The 22,191-nt window shown below is 35.4% G+C and overlaps 1 long non-coding RNA gene across 2 annotated transcripts; it reads left to right on the forward strand.

The window, feature by feature from the left end:
* Positions 1 to 2,851: 2,851 nt before the first annotated feature.
* LOC144283699 (uncharacterized) lies at positions 2,852 to 21,143 on the forward strand. Of its 2 annotated transcripts, none has more exons than XR_013352250.1 (3): positions 2,852 to 3,008; positions 3,766 to 3,864; positions 20,276 to 21,143. It is a non-coding gene; the product is annotated as an uncharacterized LOC144283699 (long non-coding RNA). The 2 variants fall into 2 exon arrangements; XR_013352249.1 differs by lacking the exon at positions 20,276 to 21,143 and adding an exon at positions 11,987 to 12,154.
* Positions 21,144 to 22,191: the final 1,048 nt, after the last annotated feature.

Below are 22,191 nucleotides of genomic sequence, written 5' to 3' on the forward strand. Positions count from 1 at the left end.
GTTGATATTGAAATTCTCATGTCAGATAAATTAGATTTTAAACCAAACACTGTAGTAAAAGATGAAGAGGGACACTATATCATACTTAAAGGATCTATCCAATAAGAAGATCTAATAATAATATTTATGTCCTTAATTTGGAAGCAGTAAATTATATCAACCAGTTAACCAAAGTAAAGAAACACAGAGATAATAATACATTAATAGCAAGAGACTTCAATACTCCACTCTCAACAAAGGACAAATCATCAAAGCAGAAGATCAACAAAGAAACAAAGGCTTTGAATGATGCACTGGACCAGATAGGCTTCACAAATATATATACATAGAACATCCCATCCTAATGCAACAGAATATACATTCTTCTCAACTGCACACGGAACTTTCTCCAGAATAGACAACACACCGAATCACAAATCAGGTCTCAACTGATACCAAGAGATTGGGATTATTCCCTGCACATTTTCAGAACACAATGCTTTGAAACTACAACTCAATTACAAGAAGAAATTTGGAAGGAACTCAAAGACTTGGAAGTTAAAGAGCATCCTACTAAAGAATGAATGGATCAACCAGGAAATTAGAGAAGAATTAAAAATATTCATGCAAACTAGTGAAAATGAAATCACAACTGTTCAAAACCTTTGAGATACAGCAAAGGCAGTCTTAAGAGAGAAGTATATTGCAATACAAGCCTCTCTTAAAAAACTGGAAAAATCTCAAATACACAAGCTAACCTTATACCTAAAGGAACTGGAGAAAGAACAGCAAATAAAGCCTAAACCCAGCAGGAGGAGAGAATAATAAGGATTAGAACAGAACTCAATGAAATAGAAACCAGAACAGTAGATCAGGTCAATGAAATTAAAAGCTGATTCATTGAAATAATTAACAAGATAGATAAATCCTTAGCCAGACTTATTAAAAAGAAAAAAGACTCAAAGTAACAAAACTGTGAATAAAAAAGGAGACATCACAACCAACACTAAGGAAATACAAACGATTTTAAGAATGTATTATGAGCAACTATATGCCAACAAATTAGACAATCTGGAAGAATGGATGCATTCCTAGAAATCTGTAAACTAACAGATATTAACTAACTAATTAACTAACTAATATTCAGCCATCAGAAAAGGTGAATACCTATCATCTATTTACATTGACATGGATGGAACTGAGGGTATTATGCTGAGTGAAATAAGTCAATCAGAGATAGACAATCATCATATAGTTTCACTCATATGTGGAATATAAGAAATAGGGACCAAAAGGGAAGAAGGGGAAACTGAGTGGGGAAAAATTAGAGAGGAAGACAAACCATGAGAGACTCTTAACTCTGGGAAATAAACTGAAAGTTGTTGAAGGGGAGGTTGGTGAGGGGATGGGGTAACTGGGTGATGGGCAAGAGGGGCACATAATGTGATGAACACTGGGTATTATACTATATGTTAGAAAATTGAATTTAAATTAAAAAATAAAAATAAAAATGGTCTCAGTGATACTTCTGGTGGAACCCAACCACTATGTTGTAAGTAAGTCAAGTCCACATGGGAAGACCACGTGAAGTTATACCCAACAGATACAGCTAATGTCCCCACTAGCATCTATCCAGGCATCTTAGAAAATAATCCTTAAGATAATTATAGTTCCTAGCCTTTAAGTCCTCTAGCTGAGGTGCCAAACATTGTTTAGCAGAGAGAAGCTATTGCCACTATTTCTAGCCAAAATTCCTGAGCCACAGCATCCATGAATATCATAAAGGTTTGTTTTGTGCTACTCGGTCAGGGAGAAAATAATTTAAAAAAACCCAAAACTTTTATTTGAATAAAGAAAACTAACAGGCACTGTAGCAGTCTATATCAATAGATGGTCTATATCAATTCTGAAGTTGTTCTAAGCAAACTGTGGCCAGGTTCCCCTACCTTGGAGAGGAATATATTTCTTGATTCAGTCTTGATTTTGTAATCTGGGAGTGACTAAGCCCCTTTAAAACAAGCTAGTAGTGCTTTTGCAGGTAAAACTATCTTGAAACCTGTGTGGGTATTCTCTGTATCAGATTTGAGTTCACTACATACACCACAAGTTGCATCCTCTTCTTCTCGCCCTGGATTTAATTACTGGAGTTTTGATATACCAAGCTGCTGTGCAATGACACTATTAGGATTCCTAGGAGTCTATTTGTCCAGCTGAGAAGGTCTATAAGGTACAAATTTAATTCTTTCAGAAGTCTTAACCAAAGGCCTCAAAGATCCTTGATCCCAAGGCAAAGTGTTAGTTAATATGGTAATCTCTTTAGTTGTTTGAGAGGCTGAGGATGTGAATGATTTTATTTTTCAAACTAAAAATTTCCAAAATTTCTGACCTCTCCACATTCCCCCTAAATATTGCTTAGAAACTAGCCAGCTTTTTAGTGTTCATTTTTCCTGTAGAATCTTATCATGAACAGCTAAAAGCAACCAAAAGATATTTTCAGTACTTTCCTTGGACATTTCTTAAGTCAAGTCCCAAAGTTTGTTAGGTCCATTTTCTAACTTCTGGGTTTACCTGTGACATTTTTACTAAATGCGACAGAATGTTATAACACAGGTCACCATACTTCACTTTTTCTGCTGTAGTTTTCTTCCAGTTTTCCTAGCTTCCTCTGATATTTTCCTTACTACCTGTCTCCCCATCTCCAAATCAATGAATGGATCCTATTTTTGTTATAGTAGCACTACACTTTCAGTAAATTTTTTTCATCAGTTATCCATAATCTTAATAATGGTGTAGAATAAACAGCCATAGAATTTTTGTGACAAACAACTATAGGAATCTATTGTTTACATTAATAGAATAGTTCTAGAAGCAACTGTGTTGATCATGCTTGGTGGTTACCTGGTTATCAAATGATTTAGCATGGCCTTATCTGGGACAACTGGGAAACCTCAGCTCTGCTCCCTGTGTCTCTCATCCTTCATCAGGCTAGCCCAGCAGTGTCCTTTCATGGCAGTATCAGAGGACAAAGTGTGAGAATGCACCCAATTATATAAACTCATTTTAATCCTTTCTTTGTGTCATGTATATGAACATATCACTGGCCAGAGCCATTCATGGCTGAACTCAGGGGTGGAAATTGTGTCTATTTCTGTGCTGATGGGAGGGGATTGCAAAATTATATTATATGGAAAAGCATGTGGATACAGGAAGGGCAAAAATGGGGGCCATGTCTGCAAACTACCAATTCTGGATCTTCTGACTCAACCTCCAATTCTTATGCACGAGACCAGATAAACATTGTTGGTTACTTTCCTTTCTGTTTCAGTAGAGTTGTATGTGTAATTTCCTTTAGATTTTACAGTGCTTATAACTTATTTTTGTACATTAAGAATACTAATTAAAGCTCCAGATCTCCTTTTGAGGAAAATATCTTTTATTGTCTTAGTTAACAGATGAGGAAACCTCAGTAGAGGATTTAAGACACTTGCTAAATTTCCCTTTCTTCAGGGACAAAGAGTTAATGATATTCAGATTGGTCCCATTTGTCAATTAGAACATGTGTTCCTGCAATTAAACTGTACTAAATACCTGCAAAATTTATTTTAGTTGATAGGGCTTTCCCCCTCTGTTTTTTTACAGAAGTATTTTATTTTTTCATACATTGAGTGTTTAAATGAGATTTCCCTAATGGGGGAGGACTCAGACTATATTTTTCCAACACCATAAATAAGATTAAATATATTTCCATATTCCCAACATATGACTCTATATGCTTTGATCACTCAGGATTTTCCTACAGAATAAATTGAATTGTGTCATGGATAACTATTAGGAGAAATATGGATGACCAGAAGGATTATCACTAGTTGTTACCAAAGTTGTCAGGTGAGAAACCACACCCCTGATGTAAAAGTCCACTTTATTTTCTTTAAACATACAGTAGTTGAATTTTATGGGAACCTTTTAGCCTTCTGTGGTTTTTTTATTTACCAATGTGGTCACTAAAGGAAAGCTAACTAATATTCAAGGACAGAAATATAATATTTCTGTGACTTTCAACTCTAAAAGCAAAACCCATTAGTAGCTATAGATTTTTCTCTGCAGCAATGAGATAGTGTATAATCAATTTATATTAGTCTAACACTGTATATGAAGACGGTAAGTCTTGCTGGGTCTGTGCTTCTGTTTCCTATTAGAGCTGGTACCAGACCGTATATTAAGTCTAAGTGATAAGACATAGACTGGAGTCTCAATGGTTATAAAACAGTTCTTGGTGTCTGACCCTAGTCACCTTCTTAACAATTCCAAGCAGTAAACATTTATTGTAATCAATAGCTTCCATCGGGGTGAAACAATTTAATCATTAAAACATAATACTTTAAACAAATTAGTACCACTGATAAACAATATTTGCCTAATGTTTTCAGTTTTTTTCTTTCTCCTTTATTCCCTCCTTCATTCCTTCCTTCTTTTCTTTCTCTCTCCACCCCCTTTCTGTCTCTCTCTTATTTTTTTCTTTGTTGCATTGTCAAGAACTAGTGTTCTTTGGAGTGTGGAGACTTTTAGTTATTGAAAAATGTTTCATGGGGTCATAATTCAAAGAAATTAGGCTTCCATAGTGTTTCATTAATCTAAAAATGTAATACAATAACTTCAAGCCTGAATTTTTCACCATATTCACTGATAAAAATCAATATTATATTTCTGTCCTTGAATATTAGTTAGCTTTCCTTTAGTGACCACATTGGTAAATAAAAACATTTTTATATTGCATAGTTTTATTTTTTTATGGTTACTAATCCACAAAGTTTTCAGCATTATTCAAGAAGACAATATACTGTGTTGGGAAGTTTCTGTACCGTGGATCCAGAAGTTCTGGCTCCTTAACCTTGCAGAATCATTTAAGCCTTAGTTTCTTCATTTCTCAAATTTAAATAACAAAAATGATTCCCCTTTTCTCTGCTTCAACAATGGTTCATAAGCATAGAATTAATCACTACTCTGTGAATGTATTCTGTGTACTATGACTCCTGGCATAAAAGCAGACACATGAGATATGGAAAAGAGAGAAAATTTTCTTCTTATAATTTTCTGGGAAAATACTATAGCATGATTTTAAAAACTGTCTGTCAATCCTCTGTTGGGCTGGGGTACATTATACATCTCTACCTTCCTTTCAGAGGTCATGGACCACACTAAGTTAGAATTAAAAAACAATGTTTTATTTAGTCCTGATAAAGTGGTAGAAAATCTTTTAGTAATAGGTTCCAGAATTTCACTAAAAGATGAGAAAAATACTAAAAAAGAAATGTTTGTCAGTCTTGTAAATACACTGAGTCACCTCAAGGCTAGACTGAGGCAAACCTCCAACCCTACCCAGTTCTTCTCTTGTCTCTAATTCTTGTGGTGGAAGAAAAACTCAACCTATTGGAATGATTTTTATCTGGTTCTTGGACCTAGAAGAGACTACATGGAATTTCACAAGAAAGTAGATGAGATAAAAGACTTAGACAATCAGGATGAGGGGAGAAGAAAAAGAAAAACAGGACACCCTTCTTATGATTAACAGTCTGACTTGGTATGAACTGATTAGCCACTGGAGGGGAAACTAAAGAACACTTTTGTCCTATATTCTATACTCATAATCTGTGTTTAATAATAACAAAAATGCAAATTTTAAGAAATGGATTCTTCCTTCCTTCCTGTATGTATAGCCATGGTCAAGAGTTCACAATATTTGCTTTAAAATCATGAATGCACAAGTACCCAATCTTTTCCTTGTTTTCAGCAGTGCATCCAATGAGGTACATATGAGGTCTTCTAGTCAGTCAATTTATTAATATATGGTAAAGGAAATGCTATCCTTATGTTAATGAAGATGTTGCTTAGTATTTGATTATAATATATTTAATGAGAAATCATTTATTCATGATTATTAAATGCCTATTAGGCATCAAGCAATGAATTAGGGAGTTAAATTACAATTGATACTAAACAATTGAATTGAAACAGTAGAATGTAATTCATGTACATCAATTACAAACAACAAATCAATATATGTTATAATAAGGAAATTTCCACTCTCTTACCACAACTATACCACACACACACACACAGACATACAATGTCTTTATATTTTGAGATCTCAGTTTTGAAATATTTCCTGTGCATCCTAACTGGTTCACTGATACACTCTTTGCTTAGAGAGAAATTAATGTATGTTCCAGTATTTGTATGGGAATGTAAAGGAAGGATAGCTAAACATTTTGTCAAAAAGGAATAAAGGGGGAGGAGGAATCACTCTACCCGATACCAAGATTTAATATATAACTACAGTAATCAATATTGTATGTTCTTGATGGAGGAAATATCACATAGATCAATGGAACAACGTAGAGAACCAGAAATTCCCCCCATTCAAGTGCAGACAACTGATTTTTAACAAAGGTAAAAAAGAAATCCAGTCGAGGAAAGATAATATTTTCAACAGGTGGTGCTAGAACAATTAGATATCCATAGACAAAATAGAAACATGAACTTCAACCTAAATCTCATCTTACATAAAAATTAAAATGGAACATGGATTCAAATATAAAATGTAAAGCTGTAAAACTTTTAGAAAGAAAATGTAGGAGAAAATCTTTGGAACCTAAGATTTGTTTAAGAGTTATTAAAGAGTTATTAGACATGACACTAAGAGCATGGTTCATAAAAGACAATAAATCTCAAAAAATTAAAAACCTTTGCTCTGAAAAAAAAAACAAACAAAGCAAAACCTCTATTAAGGAATAAAAAGTCAAACTACAGCCTAGGAGAAAATATTTGTAAACCACATATTTGAGACTCTTATCTCAAGTATATAAAAACCTCTTAAAACTCAACAGTACAAAACCAACAATCCAATTAGAAAACAGGTAATGACATGAAGATACATTCCATAAAAGAGAATATACAAATGATAAATAAGCACATGAAAAGATGCCAATATCAATGCAAAACAAAATCACATTGAGGTTCCATGTCACAACCACTGAGAAAACTGTAATAAGAAACAGACAATAACAAGTGTTGGTGTAGATGTGGGGAAACTGGATCACTCACACACTGGAATGTAAAACTTCCAACACTTCCAGAGTGCTGCCACTTTGGAAGATAATTTGGAGGTTTCTTACAAAACTAAATATACTCTTGTTCTATGATCAGCAATTATACTGTTGGTATTTTGTAAAATGAGTTGAAAGCTTCCACACAAAAACCTGCATGAATATTTTCATAGCAGCTTTACTCATAATTGCAAAACTCAGAAGCAGACAAGATGTCCTTGAGTAGGTCTATTAGTTTGCTAAGGCTGCTGTAACAAAGTACCACAGACTGGGTAGCTTGAAGCAGAAGTATATTTCCTCATAATTCAGGAGGGCAAAAATTCAAGATCAAGGTGTTGACAGAGTTGGTTTCTTCTGATGGCTTCTCTCCTTTGCTTCTAGATTGCCATGTTCTCCATGTGCCTTCACATGATCTTCCCTCTGTGCATGTCTGTGTCCTAACATTTTCTTATAAGGACATCTACCATATTGAATTAGGGTCCAGGTTAATGATCTCATTTTATTTATTTATTTATTTATTTATTTATTTATTTATTTATTTATTTATTTTTCTTCCTTTTTCTTTTTTTTTTTAATTTATTTTTTATTGGTGTTTAATTTACTAACATACAGAATAACCCCCAGTGCCCGTCACCCATTCACTCCCACCCCCCGCCCTCCTCCCCTTCCACCACCCCTAGTTCTTTTCCCAGAGTTAGCAGTCTTTATGTTCTGTCTCCCTTCTGATATTTCCCACACATTTCTTCTCCCTTCCCTTATATTCCCTTTCACTATTATTTATATTCCCCAAATGAATGAGAACATATAATGTTTGTCCTTCTCTGACTGACTTACTTCACTCAGCATAATACCCTCCAGTTCCATCCACGTTGAAGCAAATGGTGGGTATTTGTCATTTCTAATAGCTGAGTAATATTCCATTGTATACATAAACCACATCTTCTTTATCCATTCATCTTTCGTTGGACACCGAGGCTCCTTCCACAGTTTGGCTATCGTGGCCATTGCTGCTATAAACATCGGGGTGCAGGTGTCCTGTCGTTTCACTGCATCTGTATCTTTGGGGTAAATCCCCAACAATGCAATTGCTGGGTCGTAGGGCAGGTCTATTTTTAACTGTTTGAGGAACCTCCACACAGTTTTCCAGAGTGGCTGCACCAGTTCACATTGCCACCAACAGTGTATGAGGGTTCCCTTTTCTCCGCATCCTCTCCAACATTTGTTGTTTCCTGCCTTCTTAATTTTCCCCATTCTCACTGGTGTGAGGTGGTATCTCATTGTGGTTTTGATTTGTATTTCCCTGATGGCAAGGGATGCAGAGCATTTTCTCATATGCTTGTTGGCCATGTCTATATCTTCTTCCTCTGTGAGATTTCTGTTCATGTCTTTTGCCCATTTCATGATTGGATTGTTTGTTTCTTTGGTGTTGAGTTTAATAAGTTCTTTATAGATCTTGGAAACTAGCCCTTTATCTGATATGTCATTTGCAAATATCTTCTCTCATTCTGTAGGTTGTCTTTGAGTTTTGTTGACTGTATCCTTTGCTGTGCAAAAGCTTCTTATCTTGATGAAGTCCCAATGATCTCATTTTAACTTAATCACTTCTTTAAAGGCCCTATTTCATAGTATAGCCACATTTTGAGGTAATAGGGATTAGAATTTCAACATGTGAATATAAGAAGGAGGACACAATTTAGCCCATAATAATAGGTGAATAGATAAGTAAACTGGGATATATCATCCACCCAATGGACTATTATTCACTGCTAAGAAAAACAAAGAGAGTGAGTTATCAAATAGAAACATATGGAAGAAACTTAAATGCATATTATTAAGTGTAATTTGCAATCTGAAAAGGCTACATATTGTATAATTTAACGTTCTGGAAAAGGCCAAATTATGGAGACAGTAAAAAGGTCAGTGATTTCCAGGGGTTAGGGGAGGCAGGGATGAACAGGTGGAGCACAGAGGATTTTAATGACAGTGAAACTATCCTCTGTGATACTATAGTAGTAGGTACATGTCATTATACAAGTTTCAAAATCCATAAAATGTGCAATACTAAGAGGGAACACTATTGCAAACTATGGACTTTGAGTGATAATGATGTATCATTGTAGATTCATTGATTATTACAAATGTACCACTTTGATGTCGGATTTTGATAGTGGGGAGCATGTTAGTGTATGGGGAGGCTGTATGTGTGTGGAGTCAGGAAATTTATAGGAATTCTGTATTTTCTATAAACCTAAAATTGCTCTAAAAAATAAAACCTAATAAAATATAGTGGCAGTCCCAAATGCTGACAAGTATGCAGAGAGAAACTGGATCTCTCACATATTATTGGTAGGAATTTAAAGTAATAAGCCATTCTGGGAAATAGATTGGCAGCTTCTAAAAAAACAAAAAACAAAACTCTGAATGTACAATAACCGTATAACCCAACAGTCACACTTCTGGGTATTTATCCCAGAGGGAAAAAAAAAAAGAATCTGCACAAAACCCTATACAGGAATGTTTATTAGTAATTGCTCTGAACCGGAAATGACCAAAATGTCCTACAATAAGTGAATGGATCAACAAACTGTGATACACACATGTAATGGAATGATACTCAGCAATAAAAAAGAATATCTTGGAGAGATCTCAAGAATATTATGCTGAATGCAAAAGGCCAATCTCAAAGGTCACATAATTTGCAATTCTGTTATATAATATTCCTAATATAATGATAGACCTAAACATAGAAACACAGATGTATAAATCAATAGTTAAGGGTTGAGGATTAAGGATAAGAGGGATAGGGAAGACTATAAATGGGTAACATGAGTGAGATCGTTGTGCTTCTATATCTTTTTTTTTTTAAGATTTTATTTATTTATTCATGAGAAACATACAGAGAGAGAGAGGCTCAGAGACACAGGCAGAGGGAGAAGCAGGCTCCATGCAGGGAGCCTGACGTGGGACTCGATCCTGGGTCTCCAGGATCAGGCCCTGGGCTGAAGGCAGGTGCTAAACCACTGAGCCACCCGGGCTGCCCTGTGCTTCTATATCTTGATTGAGGTAGTGGGGATGGGGTAGTGGTTATAGAAATCTACACATGTGATCAAATGGCATAGAACTATTAACATAGTATAATCATGTGACTTTCCTAATTTTGATATTGTTCTATAGTTATGAAAAAATGTAATCCTCAGGATAAACTAGGTGAAGAGACCTCTCTATGCCTGCTTTTTTGTAACTATAATTATTTCAAAATAAAAAGTTAAAGAATGTACCATTACAGAGATACTAGCATGCAGTTGAGATTTTCTGAAATAATTATAATGATGAGAATCTTTAAATAATAACTAGAGAGAGTTGAGAAAAATCTTCCATAATATGCCATGTAAGGAAACAAAATGATATTGATTTGTTTGCATAAAATGCTTCCTACTTTCTTGAAATAATCCTATATAGATGGGGTTGACATTATGTAAATTATTCAGGGTTTTTTTGTTTTGTTTTGTTTTTTAATAAAAAGTCACTGCTGGAATAATAGGTTGGTGTCAAACAAGATGTTAAAATAAAATGAAGCCACAAGAGGAAATTCATATTTACAAAGTTTTGATTATTTATTAAGATTAACCTGCTTGCTCCTTACTGAGTTTTTTTTTTAAAAAAAAAACATTACTTTTATCCTTTTGTCCTTTCTAAAGGGACATCCTTCTCCCTTTTTAAAATACCATTTTGGATCAATGGCTCATAAAAAATAGGAAATGTCTTTATTCACAGTATGTTTCCATATTGGAGTTCTTTCTATTTTAAATTCTCAACAATTCTGATGTTCTCAGCAATATGACATTTATATATTAGATCTGTGATGATCGTTATGACAGCCATTGCATGAACCACTTTCTTGAATTTCCTAGCAGTAAAAAAAAAGCTCAAATCTTTCCATGAAAGTCTTTGTTCCCATAAAGTTTTCTGCCACTGAAATGTTTTTATCTTTTCCATCAAGTGCATGATTTTGAAGCACTCTTGTGTTTTATTGTATTGCTTTGACTAAGTTTCCCTTGTTGATGTATTTCTTAAATGGGGTTTTTTACTACAACTATACACACACACACACACACACACACACAAATTTACATAAAATACTATCAAGTATCTCTTGAATGATAAAAGAGGAGAATGGAGGAAGGAGGGTGCTAGGTCTCCATCCTTTCTAATCTCCATTCCATCTTTTAATAGCAATATAAAAACAGAAGCTTGCTCTGGCATGATGTGGAAAAATATCGCATCCTTTCTTTATTAATGCTGCATGAGCATTGGAAAATGATAAATATACCTTTGTTTAGTATCATGACAACCATCAGACCTTTAAAGATATGTATTATTCATTTTTAATTACTTGTTCAAGCCTTGCTAATGGATACAGGAAAATATGGACTTCACCTTTCCATGGTCTTTTGTGCTAAAAACCATGTTTGTTTTATATATTTGCAGAATAATATATGTGTTTTCAAAAGGCAGATGCTTCAAAATGATTAAAGTTTAAATGATAATAGTAAAGGGCCATTACTTTTAATTTTTCTGAAATCTGAGATCATCACTGAATGTTTGGCTTGTTCAGTGGTTCTTATATTCCTGGGAAGAAGGACTTTGTATTAGTCAGGGTTTTCTAGAGAAATTAAAACACTTTTTATTATATGGAATTGGACTACACAATTATGGAGGCTGAGAAGTCCAGACCCAAGGGAGCAGCTGATGGTACAGTTCTGAGTCTGAGGGTTTGAGAACCAGGATTGCTGTTGATGTAAGTTCTAGGCTGACTTCAAGTCCAATTGCAGAAGACCAATGTTTAAGCTCAAAGTCAGGCAGAGAGAAAAAGAAATTCTTACTCATTCTTTTATTCTCTTCAGGCCTACATTGAATGAGGCCCATCCAAATTGATCAGAGCTGTCTGCTTTCCTCAGTCTACAGATTCAAATGGTAATCTCATTCAGAAGCACCCTCACAGACACACTCAGAGGTAATATTTAACCAAATACCAAGGTACCCCATGGCCTTAGTGAGGTTGACCAAATAAAATTAACCATTACATATTTATTCTGCAATGTTACTGGATGTGGTTTTTGCTACAAATGGAATATAGAAAATGTTAGAAAGGAAGAAGAATCAAAACTACAGTAGTTTCTTTTTATTGAAGGACTCCAGACAGATGTCATCTTTTTTTTTTTTTTTTAACAAAGGCTGTTTTTTTCTTTTTTTTTTTCCCCCACCTGTTTTATGTGCACCAAAGGACAGGAAGAACTGTACTTTCTTATGAAAGTGATTCAGAGAAAAATGAGTGTGCTATCTACAGTGCAGTATTTGCTGCTTTTTACCCAATTTCATTTTTCTGACACCTTGGAATCAGATTTCTGTTTTTCCACTTAGCCTCCAAATATATACAGGTCACCATGGTACCCAGTAACTTCAGGCAATCCATAGATAACTACAGACATGTCAGAAAGTAATAGAAGCTGCTTCTGTCTTAGTAAATTAGAGTCAGAGTGGTTAATTTCCTTCCTAACCTATTAATGTTAAAATAGTATCAGAGAAGAGATAGCACAACTTTCTCTTCTAATAAGCAGCATTTTGAAACTGCTTTTCCAAATAATAAGTTGTATCCATTTAACATTTACTTGTGTCATTTATTCAACACACTTTAATGAAACACTGGCAAAATTGAGGATACTGCAAAGTACTGCAGTAAGCGTAATGTATGTAAAGCAGCATAAAGATGAATAAAATATTTTGTCTTAGGATTTAGCAGGATATAAATGTAAGAAATTTAGCAGTAGGGTTTAAAACTTTAATATCAGGGCATCCTATCTAGTGTGAAGAATGAGAAGATGGGCGGCAGTTTTGAGTAATTCTTGGAAGTCTACCCAAGCAGGTCCAAGAAGGTCTGAAAATGGCAGTAGGGCTTTGGTCACAGTTATTTGAACTAGGAAAAAATATCCAATCTCCAACTGGGACTAAAGAAAGCCAAGAGAACAATAAATAGACCAATTACCAGAAGTAGAATTTCTGAACAGAACTCTATTTAGAAGAATTGAAGCACATGATGTGAGAAACCAGACATTTGGAGTAAGGTCAGAGCCCATTCAACAGAAATTCAGCACTGTTGGAGTCCCATTAATAACAAGGGCAACCTGATGCTTGGTAAAAAAAAAAAAAGGCTGTTGGTGTAAAGGTCCTCAGAGATTGCCCACTTTCATTCATATCTGGTGTTGACATCTGAATGCTCTGAGCCTTCTGGTGGAAATTTAGTTTCAGCAGTGCAAAAGAGGAAAAATGCAAAGTGAAATTTGAGCATAAGACTTAAAGAAGTTGGGATCCCCAGACTCCACAAGCTGAACTGTATACTCTTCTCATTAATTGGCTTCAAGGGTAAAGCAGATGGAGCTTAGGCTTTATAGTAGAAGGAGCTAGGATTAGCACTTTGGGTTATGAAATGAGTGCTGTTGTGTGAATCATTTAAGCTTCTCATCATTAGTTTTCTTATATTTAATGTGTATATGGTAGATCACTTGCATTGCTGGTTTTAGTTTTTTACTCTTCCCATAGTGGATAGGACATATTACCCCTCTTCTTGACTCCCGGAATAGCTACATGATTTGATTTGGCCAGTGGCATATTATTACCAAACATGATGCAAGTAGAGTGTCTCAGTTATCTATTGCTGTTTAAGAAACCACTCCAAACCATAGTGACTTAAAATGAAAATCATTTTGTTTTAGTTCTATGGGTCAGCAATTTTGGTTTAGTTCTGCTGGGTGGTTTTCTACTGGTCTTTCCTAGTATGGCTTGATTGAGAGGCTGGTTTGCCTTGGAGTTCTCAGCTGGGTGATTAGTGTCTGCTCTATATAGTTTTATCATCGCAAGCAGGCTGTACAGTTTCCTCACATGGTAACATGGAGTTCCAAGAAAATGAAAGAAGAAGCTGGAAACCTCTTGAAGCCTAGAGTCAGAAGTTGAATGATGTCACATTGACATATTAGCCAAAACAAGTCAGAAGACCACCCCAGAATTAAGAGGTGCAAAAGGCATATGAAAAAGGAGGGGAGGCATCATTGTGTCCTTCCTTGTGAACAAATGGACATAAAAAAGCATCAAAGCCACTTGCATACCGAGGCTTGCTTACCTTCTATCCCCTAGCTATCTTTCTGGAGGATGAGATATATGGAATTGACTACACCATCCACCATCTTTCCTATGTCAGACTAATCTTCATCAGCTGGCCCCCAGACATGAGTGAGCCCAGTCAAGACTAATAACAGGCATACCTTGCTTTATTGTGCTTTGCTTTATTGTGCTTCACAGATATTGCATGTTTTACAAGTTTGTGACAAACCCACACTGTTTTTCCAACAGCATTTACTCACTTTGTGTCACATTTTTGTGATTCTAAAAATATTTGAAACTTTTTCAGTATTACTCTATTTGTTACAGTGATCTGCAATCTTTGATCTTTGATATTTCTATTGTAATTGTTTTGGGGCACCTCAAACTACAAGAACATAAGATAGAAAACTTACAAATGCTGTGTGTGTCCTGACTGCTCTACCTACCATCCATTCCCCTCTCTCTCTCCTTCTCAGATACCCTATTTTCTGAGACACAACAGTATTGAAATTAGGGCTGTTGATAGCCCTATAAGGGCCTCTAAGTGTTCAAGTCAAAGGAAGAGTCACACATCTTTGACTTTAAATCAAAACCTAGAAAAAAAAAATCAAAACCTAGAAATGCTTGAGCTTAGTGAGGAAATCATATGGAAAGCCAAGATAGGCCTAAAGTTAGGCCTCTTGTGCCAAATAGCCAAGTTGTGAATGCAAAAGAAAAGTTCTTGAAGGAAATGAAAAGTGCTACTCCAGTGAGCACACATATGATAAGAAAGTGAATCAGCCTTCTTGCTGGTATGGACAAAGTGTGCGTCGTTTGGATAGTGAGTGGTGTGGCAGAAATAAGACACAACATGCCCTTAAGCCAAAACATAATCCAGAGGAAGGTCCTAACTGTCTTTAATTTTGTGAAGGCTGAGAGAGGTGAGGAAGCTGCAAAAGAAAAGTCTGAAGCTATGGAAGGCTGCTTTACAAGACTTAAGGGAAGAAGCCCTCTCCATCACATCAAAGTACAAGGTGAGGAGCAAGTGCTGATGTAGAAGCTGCAGCAAGTTACCGCTGAGGAACATCATCAAAAAGACATGCCTGCCCATTGGCCTATGAGTTGGACTCCAACACTTGGAGGCTCCTCACCCCTTCCCTTGCCTTTAGAATGTGAATTCTGCTTGCCATTTTTGCTCCCAGAGGCTGCTTCAAGGGGATAACCTCAGGCAATGACGTGGTGTTTAGAACACCTGCACAGAATATGTGACTGAACCCAGTTAAGATCTCTTGATAGACTTTTAAGGTTTGGCAGGCAGGCACAGGGATCCATTCATCATGCTGCTGCCCAAGGTAAGCCTCTTATGTAAGTTCCCTTTGCTTATAAACACCTTCCCCACCCCAATCACCTCTTTCTTCCCACTCCCCTTGCCTTCTGAGTATGGAGGCCAGTTTCATATTACACCTGGGAGGCTCCTGAGAGAGCTCTGAACCAACAATTATCCAGAAAACCTAATAAAGGTGGCTATGCTAGACAACAGATTTTCAATGTGGGTGAAACAGCCTTCTTTTGGAAAAGGATGTCATCTACAGATTTCCATAGCTAGAAAAGAGAAGTCAGTACCTGACTTCAAAGATTCAAAGGATAAGCTAACTCTTGTTAGGGGCTAATGCAGTTGGTGACTTTAAGTTGAAGCTAATGCTCATTGGTCATTCTGAAAATTCCAAGGCCCTTACGAATTATGCTAAATCTACTCCGCCTATGCTCTAGAAATGGAAAAACAAAGCCTGGATGACAGAACATGTTTACAACATTGTTTACCAGATATTTTAAGCTAAATATTTTGAGACTTTGAAAGATTCCTTTCAAAATAAGACTGCTCACTGAAAATGCACCTGGTCACCAGAGAGCTCTCATGGAGATGGACAATGAGGGTAATGTTTTTATGCCAGCTAATGCAGCATCCATTCCGCAGCCCAATGGATCAAGGAGTCATTTTGACTTTCAAGTTATGTTATTTAAGAAATACACTTCATAAAGCTATAGCTGCCATAGATAGTGCTTTCCCTGATGGATCTGGTCAAAGTAAATTGAAAACCTTCTGGAAAGGACTCACTATTCTAGATGCCATTAAGAGGAGGTCAAAATATCAATGTGATAGGAGTTTGGAAGAAGTTAATTCCAACCCTTATGGAGGAGTTTGAGGGGATCAAGACTTCAGTGGAAGAAGTAACTGCAGGTGCAGTAGAAATAACAGAACAAGAACGAGAAGCAGCATGTGAAGATGTAGCTTGAATTGCTGCCATCTCATGGCAAAACTGTAACAGATGAGGAGTTGCTTCTTTTGGATGAGCAAATAAAGTGGTTTCTTGAGGTGGAAACTAGTCCTGGTGAAGATGCTACAAGGATTATTGAAATGACAACAAAGGTTTTCAATATTCCATAACTTAGTTGACAAAGCAGTGGCAGGGTTTGAGAAAACTGACTCCAGCCTTGAAAGAAGTTCTGCTTTGGGGCAAAATGCTATCAACAGCATCACAAGCCACAGAGAAATCTTTCATGAAAGGAAGAGTCAATTGGTGCATCAAACTTCATTGCTGTCTTATTTTGAGAAATTGTCACAGCCATCTCAACCTTCAGCAGCCACCAATATTGAGGCAAGACCCTTCCATAAGCAAAATAATGACTATTCACTGAAAGCTCAGATGATGGTTAGCATTTTTTAGCAACAAAATATTTTTTAATTAAGGCATGTGCATTGTTTTGTAAGAGATAATGCTATTGCGTACTTAATAGAGTCTACTATAATGTAAACATAACTTTCATATGCACTGGGAAGCCATTAGGTTCATTTTACTCACTTTATTGAAATATTCATTTTATTGAAGTTGTATGGACCTAAATCTTCAACATCTCCGATTTATGCCTATAGTTGACACACAGTGACTCAGATGCATGAGTGAACTCAGTGACTATCTCAAAATTACACAACTGATGTGAAGATTCATGGGCTATTGTTTTAAGCCACTGAGTTTTCTATTTTGTTATATATCATCATGGCACTTATAAATAACTTAAACAGTATGATAAAATAGATTCTCAGAAGAGTTTTTGTGTATGTGTAGGGACGTGTGTATGTGTGTAATCAGTGTGATAAGGGATCAATATTTTGCCTGATACACAAGATTAATCAATGTTCACTGAGTGGACGGATTCAAATGCTAATGAATATTAGCAGAGAGGTCTCAAAACTTTATTGAAGAATCTATGGCAATAGAATGTCATGTAAACCTTGACCCTGGATAATTGTAGACAATTTTTTTTTCTCAAAAATGAGTTTTCTTTTGTAGATTAACTATATATTTGTGCTAAGACCCATTATCTTATTTTTTTTAACGTGTCAGTGGTTTTCTCTGAGGAAGGCAGAAAAGTACTGCCCTATAATAAGAAGCTTCTCTGACCTAGAACAAAACTACTCAATGTCACGAAAGCTTTATTTTAAATGATCAGAAAAAATAAATTGAAAAGTGATCTGCTTATTTTGATCACTTTTCTGACCACAGCTGACCTTTGAACCACGTGGGTCCAATTAACACCCAGATTTTTTTTCTGATAAATACAATACTACAGATGTATCTTATCTTCTTTATGATTTTCTCAATAACATTTTCTTTTCTCTAGCTTATTTTATTGTAAGAATACAGTGTTTAATGCACATACAAAATACGTGTTAATTGACTATTTTATGTTATTAGTAAGGCTTCTAGTTAACGGTAGGCTATTAGTAGGTAAGTTTTTGAGGAGTCAAAAGTTATACATGGATTTTTAACTGTGCAGGATGTTGGCAGCTCTAATCCGTGCATTGTTCAAGGGTCAACTGTAATGCACAAATCTCTGGTTGATCTGCAGCAGTTACTACTACATTTTAGAGCAAGGTATTTTTTCTCTGGAAACTTTATGTGGAGGCAGCTAGGAATTTATAATATAAGTAGAATATATCAAATACCCTCTTTAGTGAGAGACTGCTCCCAAATGGTACATAAAAGAACAGAATTTAATTCTGTTGGGCTGAATTCTAACTGGTGTGTTTGAACAAAGAATTTGTCTAGAAGGCATTCTTTAAGCCTAAGTGAGCACAATTTTATCATGTTTTAAAGCATTTATATTTAGGTATTGTTTTTTAAATCTTTTATGTTTTCAACACATAGTTTGTGGGAAAAAAGGAAAAAAATCTTTGTAAGCTAAAACAAAAAAATTCTAAATGCAAAATAATTGAAGGGACTCATTTTGAAGCCTGTGGTTGTTCTGATCTTGTTATTATAATGTTTGGTGTTTGCTTACAATGCTATAGTTTCCATGAAGAGAGAATGGGAAGAAGGAAAGAAGGAAAGAAAGAAGGAGGGAAGGAAAGAAGGAAATAAGGGGAGGGAGGGAAGGGAAAAAGGTGAAAGAGAAAGAGAAAATACCTTTTCCCTTATCCAGCAAGGTGTTTAATCACTTCTGAATGGTATTTCAAGTCTTTCTTCTTTTTTGGAATAGGATGCAGCTATTAGCCTTAGTCATGTTGCAGAGGTATATCTTTGGGCAGAAGAGTAGATTATTGGCCTGGGGCAGTAAAGAGTGAATGGATTTTAGTGACTAAAATTTAGGCATTTCTGACACCAAGATCTGTTCTCAGATGACAGGAACTTAATCTCTTTTGTGAGGGTAACAAAAGGTATGGTGGGTCAGCAGTTACTGATGATACAGGCATGCATCCAGATTCTCAGAACAGCAGGAAATTTATTTCTCACAAGTCCCACATAATAAATAGACAGTGGTGCTATTATCATTATTACTAATAAGTGACATAAATAGAAAAACATTCTATAAAATAGTCTAAGTAAAACTGAATGCCATTCTCATTAACAAAATATCAGCTTCATCTTGATTGATGAAAGAAGAATTGAAGCAAGAAATTGGGAGGAGCTGACTCTTAACCCATTCACATTACTAAGTAGTCAGTAATTGACCGTGGAGAGAGATCTCAACCTCTGAATTTTAGATTTTCTGATCTAACCAAGCTGTCCTAGCTATACTACAAAAAGCAACAAACAAGATAATATTTGTATAAAAAAAGCTCTATGGAAAATGGTATACAGGAGAAGGTTCAATTTTTGTCACTTCTCTTGTAATAATAATTGGACTTTTGAAAGAAGGAATAAACTGCATACCTTGTGACATCTTATATAAATTTATATGATATTTTAGTTGCAGTTGACTGGATTATTTAAATTGTTCTTGATATAAATAATAGCATTAATTTCATCATTCATTATAGTTCCTTTTATTGCATTCTCAACATTAGAAGCTTTATTTTAAAGTTTAGAATCATTCCTGAATATCGATAGAACAGAAACTGAGTAAATGCTCTGTGGACTTAGACAATTCTTAAAAATTGGCCCCATTTTAATTGACTTTATTATTGTCTATTGAAAGTGAACTGCTAATTGATACTATACAGGAATCTTTTCACCTATAGTATTGGTATTTTTTACAATAATTATACAAGGCTACAATGTAGATATTGTTATTACCATTTTACAGATAAAACATTACATATAGAGAATTTAAGTCACTTGTCAGATATCATAAAAGAACTAGACATGTCTTCCTATTATATCAGGCTATCTCCAACATATAGCCCATGTCTACAAGGAGCATAGGATCTAGCAAGAGAGAAAAATGTAGATGTAACTATTACATGAAGAGTGATAGTAATAAACACTATAAAAGCAAAATAGAAGAGATACCGGCCATAAGTGAGATTACCTTTACTTACAAGGATGGGGAAGGAGCTAATATTTCAGAAGGATTCTGAAAGAAGTTTGGAATATTAAAATGCAGAGAGAGAAATACATTTTAAATAGCAGAACATTAATGACAAATTTATGGATGGAAATAAGGTAATAATTTGGAAAATTCTGATTTCTCATTTCTCTTTTGTCTTTTTAAGCACATGATTTTTTGGCTCTGGTTTTCATTTTTTTTTTTTTTTTTTTTTTGGCTCTGGTTTTCAGATACATGCAGTGACATTGAGACTTACCATGGAATGAAAAGTGGAGAACTGAGGCAAATTTGACTTCTAATGTGCAAAAACAAACAAACAAACAAACAAACAAAAAACCCAAACAAACAGAAACAAAAAGGATTTTGTATGCAAGTTAGCTTTTTTTGAAAACAAAAGGAATTTCCAAATTCATTGATGATTTAGGGAACATCTCAAAAACTAAGGACTTAAATCATTGATTTTTCCCATAAAGTAGTGAAGATGCTCTTTTTTTCTGGAGTAGCCAAATTGTAAGACTTGCTTCTCTAGAGAAGGAATATCTGATACAGAGAAAGGAAAAAGAAAGTCTTTCAATGCTGACTCTGGGGGTCTGGAAGAAGAAAGAGAACAAGAGGACAAGGAAGGCAAAGGTGTTTTAGTAAATAAAATATCACCAAATAGGGTGGGATGGGGCTTTGGCCAGCAGTCATCATTGGGATTTCTGGAAAGAGCACTCCCGCAGACCACCTTGGACTAAACTGCTGCATAGCCCACTGGGCTACCCTGGGCTCTTGAATGTCTAGACTAAATAAGATGGGTCAAGGTGCTTACAGGTAAGTTTCCAGAGGGAATATCATAGCAGGGGCAAAGCAGCTTTTGTAAATTTTGCTTACCAGGTAGCCATATCTATATGAATCATAGATTTCAGAGGGATTGAAAGTACTAGGAAGATCTGATATGAGGCTTAATCAGCCAGATTGCACCACCAAACTCTACCAGCTCACTGTCAGATGCTGAGCTCTATCAATATTATCAGCTCATACCAATATGCCAGCAGGATAAGAATCATGATCCTAGGGCTCGGAAGAGCCATACTGAATTAATCTTCTAACATGAAGTTTCTTTTTTTTTTTTTTTTTTTTTTTTTAATTTATTTATGATAGCCACAGAGAGAGAGAGAGAGAGGCAGAGACATAGGCAGAGGAAGAAGCAGGCTCCATGCACCGGGAGCCCGATGTGGGATTCGATTCTGGGTCTCCAGGATCGCGCCCTGGGCCAAAGGCAGGCGCCAAACCGCTGCGCCACCCAGGGATCCCTAACATGAAGTTTCTTAAGCCACATCTCTCCCCCCATATACCATATACCATAAAAAGGGCCTGAGAAGAGGATAGAAGTGTGACTTTACTCCTAAAGAAATCTTTAACAATTACAATTATTTCCCACATTACAATAGGTTCAGGTTAAGAGATGATTAGATTATTGGTAGACCAAAATAAAGAAGTGCATTTTCTCTATGAATCTGAGTTGTGTATGTTCAGTTTATAATCCTTTTTACACTAAAATGTAAAGAAGATATTATTCCCATTTTTGGATAAGGAAAAAAAAATCGGAATGGCTCAATAACCTAACCAAGATAATACAACAAGAAGAGGATGAAGCAGGATTTGAGCTGGATGTTCTGACCCCATAGGCCATGCTTTTACCATAATAGCATGTAATAATAGGGAATAGCAAATAATCTTATTTGGATGGATTATAAAAAGCATGGTTAATAAGTAAATGTGCAATATCCTGTCTTGGCCAAAACATGAGGTAGCTTTGTAAGAAGTTATAAGAGCCAAGAAGGAAGTTGGAAGCCCAAATCTAATTTAAGTCTGAGAAAAACTACAGATAAAGGATATTATACATATTATACAGGATATTATACATATTATACAGTATTAGGCACCTGTTATATTGTGGTACATATTCCATAGGTATTACATAATGAAAATATTAAACCATAAAATAAGTATTTCATTATTTATTTCTTATTTATTACTTTAATATTTAAATATAAGTATTTTGTTACTGATATTTTTAATGATGTCTACTTGAGTAGTTAAACCTCTGATGACTTAATCAAATCTTTTAAAACACTTTCTTCTGATGTCCATTTGTGGTGCT

Source organism: Canis aureus, chromosome 14 (genome assembly GCF_053574225.1).
Source record: "Canis aureus isolate CA01 chromosome 14, VMU_Caureus_v.1.0, whole genome shotgun sequence".
In the NCBI taxonomy this organism is placed as follows: Eukaryota; Metazoa; Chordata; class Mammalia; order Carnivora; family Canidae; genus Canis; species Canis aureus.